Raw genomic sequence first — 6407 nt, 5'->3', positions numbered from 1 at the left:
GACTGATGATGTATTCTAGAGAGGGATGGATATGTTGGTGCAGGTCACTCGACCATTTTTTCCGCTGATCTGTCAGGATGCATCAGTCACATGACATAGCCGGCGTTCGACCCGTATACAACCGCTTGTACTGTATGGGTCTTGAGCACTGTCTACTTGCGATCGTCAACAGTAAACCTCTCGGTCATCGGAGGACTTCCATCTTATGTGTGATGAACCGTGGCACATTCCTCTAAACGAACGAAGATTTATGCGGTTTACTCCATTCCCCTGTCGCATGTTAAGTGTAAAATCGATACTTCAGTTTCATAACTAAGTTAGCGATAGGTGTTCGTGCGACTCTGCAATCCCCGTGTATACATCTGCTTGACAGATGCACTGTTTACGGAGTTAGTGGCGGCAAGACGTAATTTCACATGTCGGACACCGCTGCTATGCGTTTATCTGTTGCCTTGTAAGAGGTCTTCTCAGTTATTGACAATCATTTTATATAGAACTGATGTGGGCATAGTATAATTTCTGAACCGTGATCGGGTGTGTACAGTGGACGGTATACATCTCTGGAAATCTATATTGTCCATGTATCACACAGAGACAGTGTTTTACAGTTTGTTACCATAGTTTATCGTAGAGAAACCAGCAAGGAGGATGCATGTCATGCGCTGGCAATATATTTCTTACCTTGGAATATTAACAGCGCAGCATTCAACACAACTGATAGGTCAGAAACTTAAGCGATCTAGCATCATAGCCTGTTTCAAGTGTGGAACGTTGTAGCCTTAGGAGTGCAGGTGTTAATGTTCTCTCTTACCAATACCTTCCAGGTACTGATCCTGAACTCTAGAACCATACTTTGAACTCTATCATGCATAAAAATCACCCATTTCTTGTTCTTCTTAACCCTGTGCTATTTCATCACAACACTTTCAAATCTGTTACTATACACTGATAAGGGGTGCTAACCTCCTTGACATGGGTGTTTCTGGAGAAATCTTGTGCACTTGGATGAGTGAGGACTAGGCAATCGCCACTCAGTCACGAGATGTGGAATGTAGCGGTCCATTTCTGGTCAGCTGCTGATTAATTCGGTAAAGGTGCTGCTGGATGGGCTGGTCAAAGACATTGCGGGGAGGCATTTCAGTCGCTAATTTTATCCTAAGACTGCGGGAATGCTGTATGACTCCCATCCGCATAGAAATAGATCATAAATTATGCACCATGCTCGAGGTGTTAGAAATGTGTAGAGCACTGTCTGGTATACTTTGATGATATGTGTGTTCGAGAATTAACAATGAATGGATGTACTGCACGGTCATCTATCTACATTCGCAATGATACTCGCAAAGTAGAGAAGTGGCGGTTTAGCTATGATAGCGCACTGAAATTGGGGAAACATGCTGTCACATCACTGGCGGGTGTTGAAATTACTGTAAAATTGCTAAAATTGTTCACGCTATCAACTCTGATGCTTATTATTACAGTACATTGGTGATGTCTTTTCCATCCCATCCCATTTCCTATAGTTTGACTTGGTTATTATTTTAGATAGCCATGTGGCTAACATTGAGAATGTTGCTAGATGCGCTTGCGATAGTTTGTAGCTACGTGGCGATGTGTCAGCCATACATCACGCATGGTCCATTAGAATTGCTAGGGACAAAGCAGTTTGTGCTATTCTGGAATGGATTTCTGAAGTGTCGCTCGGCAATAAGCTCTTCACCGGACCGCAGGTAGAGGGAGGGTTCACACCAGCAGCGGCCCACCTTGGAGCGTTCACCCTGTAAATAGGTCTTCACGCCCGTCCGTTCACGTCATCAATGGTGATCACGTATTTCGAGAGGAATATCTCAAATGTGAAGTTTGAAGGGGATGCCGCCACCTCACGCTTGAGGGACCCGAATGGGAACCTGTGCGTGGCTTCGCAGTTGACAGCCACGTCACTTCATAGGGGCTGGCGCTAGCCTCCTGTGCAGTCCAGTGGACAGGGGGTGGCGGGTGGTGCCTGTTTACATTGTTTGCGTGTCTGTTGCATTATTTTGCGCGCAGGTCTGTAGGCTGTGCTATGCGTTATTTGGACACCTTAAGAGTTGATTTTGTGTGTGCTCACCGGTATACTGCATTATTTAGGAGGAGTTTGCATGTCTCTACTGAAATTATCTCGGTATTTTAGGAGTTGTTCGTGTGTCCGCTGCCCGTTATTTAGGAGTAGTTCAACAGGCCTGTGGGCTTTGTGGTTTGTCCCCAAGCATGTCAGAGCATGTGTTTCGTATCAGTGTGATAAATATACTATCTTTCAAATTTCGTCCATAAATAAATTGCTCCAAAATAAAGTACACTCCTTCCTTACTCTCTCCAGCAGCCCAGTGCAGGCTGAGTCATTTACCCCTCCAGACAGTCACCTTGAGTTATGTCATGGAACAGACGACTGTGCACTATGGTGACAGTACTGTGTACTAGGCCGAGACCTCATGGTGACCACACTGTTTCCCGCCATTTTCTCCTACTGTCCTGGGTTACATCACGGAATGAATGACAGCGCTCTCTTGTGGCAGTAGTGTGTACTAGGTCCAGACCTTGAGGTGAACACAGTTTCTCGCCATCTTGGATAATGGTATTTACGTCATCAGCTGACATCATGGTGGCCATTTTTGATTACGTCATGGATTTGAGCACCCACTGGTGGCAGTACTGTGTGCTAGGCAGTTGGACTCCGGACCTCGTGTAGAACACACTGGATGGCAGTACTGCATCAAATTACTTAAATAAATAGTGCATGGAAAATAAAGGCTTATGTCCAGCACAGGTTGAGTCCTCGTCCCACCATTCTCAAGGATGTTGCGACTGGGTGACGTAGGTTAGTGGGGGTAGCCCAAGTGACCTATTTTCCCCATTTTCTTAGGTTAGTAGAGGTATCTGGTCTGTTGCATTGTCCTGATGGAATTTGAACTTCCCACCAATCCAGAGGAGGAGGTGGCGGTGGGGTGACTTAGGTTTGTGGAATTACCCTTTCATTCCCGTCATTTTCTTAGATCAGTAGAGGTAGCCCAATACACCTTTCTTTACTGCCAAAATTCAAACTTCCCACCAATCGCTAGGAAGAGGTGGCGGTTGGATGACTTAGGTTAGCACAAGTGACCTATTTTCGTGCGATTTTCTTAATATAGTAGAGATAACCATGGTGTGATGCGTCACCCTGTTGGAATTTTGAACTCCCCGCCATTTTTTTGGGGAGGTTAGGTTAGTGGAGGTAGCCCAATTGACATACCTTCCCGCCAAAATGCGCCATCTTGAATGACGTCATGGTTGCCATCTAGAATGATGCCATGTGCTGTTGCCAAGTCTACAAGCCGCCATCTTTGATGACATCATCACCACCATCTTGAATACATCTGGCAACAATGGAATGTGTTGTAGCATCGACCTAGCCCCCCTGTTGATGATTGCTTCGGCCCTGTGTCGAACAGGTGGGTTGGAAATTTGCCACGATTTAAGGGGAGTTAGAACGGAAATTTTTTTTTCACATTTTCGGATTTTTATCTCATTGTAAAATTTGCAATTTTCGGAATAAAAAACATTTGTATATAATCACTTATAAACTCATAATGGAAGTATTTTATTCCATTTTTTAAAAATATAATCTAAACCGGTTGAAAACGTTAAAATTTTTACGTGCATTACTTCAAGATCTAATAAAACCTGTAGTTTTTTTATATAGAAGGCTGTGGATTTGTGTGTTATATGAGGATCTGTTGAAAGTGAAGCAGGCAGTATGGGCTTCCTTCTTCCACAGACTGTCAGCTCATGCAAAACCAATATACACCTGGACCTGATGCATTGTGCAATTACTGCAATGTTGAGTACTCAAACAGTTCATACAGCCATAAACATTCCATCCCAACAGCGGTCATGGATATCATAAAATCTGAATCTGGAATCATAAAATCTGTTTACAGAGACCGGACAAATCCTGAGTTACTGAAGAAGTGACGGCGTGGTCAGACTAAAAATCCCAATGAGTTGTCAACCTTATATGGACTCGCTTACCAAAAAATGTTTTTGTTGTAATGAAGACAGCAGCACAGTTGGCAACTAAGAAAAATAGACTAGTGCACATCACTATCAAATTACTAACTGAAGTGTTTCCTTTGTTATTTGTGTAATATGTGCTGTATGTGATTATCTATATTTAGTGTATTTTATATAAATTATGTGGGCGGAATGTTCTGTATTTGTGCAACATGCCTCAAGGGTGCAGCAGCAACGGATGCTTGCTGCAGGTAAGGATTTTCTCTGCCCACCCGTCCATACAATGCTCGGCCGAACTGGCTGGGACAATGGGAGAAGGTCCGTGACCGCCAAGCTGCGCGCACGCTTTTGTAACTGTTTCTCAATGTAGTCTACAAATACAGTCCACTTTTACCATCATCTATGTACTTTAATTTCAACTGTACTTCCTTTGCAACGAGTGATATGCATTCCTGTGGACTGTTTAGTAATGTCTATAAGTGTGGGCGACTCACTACCGGTGCATTAAAATTTTTCTTTTTGCAAGGTCCTTGTTATAAAAATACAAACACAGAGACCGAGCGGTTAGAGTGAGCTAACAATGCACCTGGAACTCGGGAAAATATGGTGGGATAATCTGTATTCTTGTTTTCCGAAATACAAATGCTAGATTACATTTTGCATTTACACTTTACGGGCGGGTCTGGTAGACTGGATGTAAAGTGTATTTATTTGTAAAACCCAATATTACAATTTCGACCATGTGGCTGTCATCGAGTGGAAACTATATCCCTGATTACAACCATCTTGTGTATATAGCACTCTTTCAATTGCAATGTAAATATATTGCACTCATTGTAAAACCGAGTGGGGTAAATAATTCCATATTTGTTTATGTTTCATGTGAAACGGAAGCTGGTTTCGTTGCATGATATACTGTGGTCATGTCTATTTGTTACTCATTACGATTTCCCTAGATTTAAATACAATGTACGAGTATTGCTCATATTCTGTGTTATTTTCATTCACAACCGTTTTTGTACTCTGGCATTTAATATGGGTCACCAAAATTTTCATTACCTTCTGCTAAAATGTAGGTACTGTTTTGTAGTACCTGTTTATATCATGTGAAACAGTTTGCGTAACTGCCGTCGCATTTTTATAATTTGCATACTCATCTACATCCATAGTCTGCAAGCCACTGTGAAATGCATGGTACGCAGTGCCAAGGAAAAACACCATTCGAAGCGGAAATACGTACTTATTCGGTAACAAGATGTAACAAAGTTGAATACGAATGATGTCGAAGCCTGCTAACATGGAGTTCATTAAATGCGCCAAAGTACAGAGAACAGATGCAAACAAAAGTAACGTAGATTACGAGCAGTGTACTAAATGCATTTAAACGGAGCATTTTAGCCACAGATTAGTTCGCAATTGCAGAACACCATACAATTAAAGCGGCGTGTCTTTTATACTAAACAACAAATATGGAATCATTTTCCCCACCTAAAACTACGGATGCAAGAAGAACGCAATCAGAAAAGAGCAACATATTCACAATGATTCATAGAGAGCAATACACATTAGGAGGCTTAATCAGAAGCGCAATGTGATGAAACTAACTTCTACTAACTATGAAACGAAATTACGAAAACAAACGTGAAAGTCTAAAAATCAACCAATAAGAAAGCGAAATGATGGACTGATAATATTGGAGCGCTTGTGGTGTCGTGGCAACGAAGGTCGTGTTAACGGAAGTCCGTATATAATTACACGCCTGTGGTGAGTTGTACGCTACGCCGAAAAGCAGACCAGAGCGTTGCTACCAAATTTAACGCTGTATATACATGGACGACATAAGTATGTGTAATTGTTACTCATAAATGAAGCAAATTCGCATGTGTCCGGTATGGTCTAGTGGCTAGGATACCTGGCTCTCACCCAGGAGGCTCGGGTTCGATTCCCGGTACCGGAATAATATTTTTCGTAACGCACTTTGCTTTTTATGTACCTGTATTCTGCAGATGTAACGTACTAATAGTTAGACGTCTAATATCACTTCACCTGCTTGCACTAGTGTGGTAAATCATTTACAATGTTACTTGTCGTCTTTCCTAAATTCTGAGTAGTTCTAAGGGCTTTAATTCCCAATATTGTTCTCCACATAACGCCCAAAACAAACCAGAAACAAAACTAAAAACCTATATCAAATTAAAAAAAAAAGCTTTTAGAATATCAAGGATTCCATTGTAATGCAGCAATACATTTCGTACAATATTGTAAAAATAATTTATATACGTTAAAAAAGTATCGAATGTAAATTGTAACCATTCAGAGCGCAGAATTCCGGCGTTTGTCGCGTCAGTATTTTGTCGTGTTAATGGTTTTGGGACCCAAGC

General features: G+C 41.9%; 1 non-coding gene across 1 annotated transcript; it reads left to right on the top strand.

The window, feature by feature from the left end:
* Positions 1-5911: 5911 nt before the first annotated feature.
* Trnae-cuc (transfer RNA glutamic acid (anticodon CUC)) lies at positions 5912-5983 on the top strand. The gene has a single exon. It is a non-coding gene; the product is annotated as a tRNA-Glu (tRNA).
* Positions 5984-6407: the final 424 nt, after the last annotated feature.

The sequence above is a fragment of the Schistocerca cancellata genome, chromosome 3 (assembly GCF_023864275.1).
Source record: "Schistocerca cancellata isolate TAMUIC-IGC-003103 chromosome 3, iqSchCanc2.1, whole genome shotgun sequence".
Lineage (NCBI taxonomy): Eukaryota > Metazoa > Arthropoda > Insecta > Orthoptera > Acrididae > Schistocerca > Schistocerca cancellata.
This window is presented reverse-complemented; position numbering and strand designations above follow the sequence as displayed.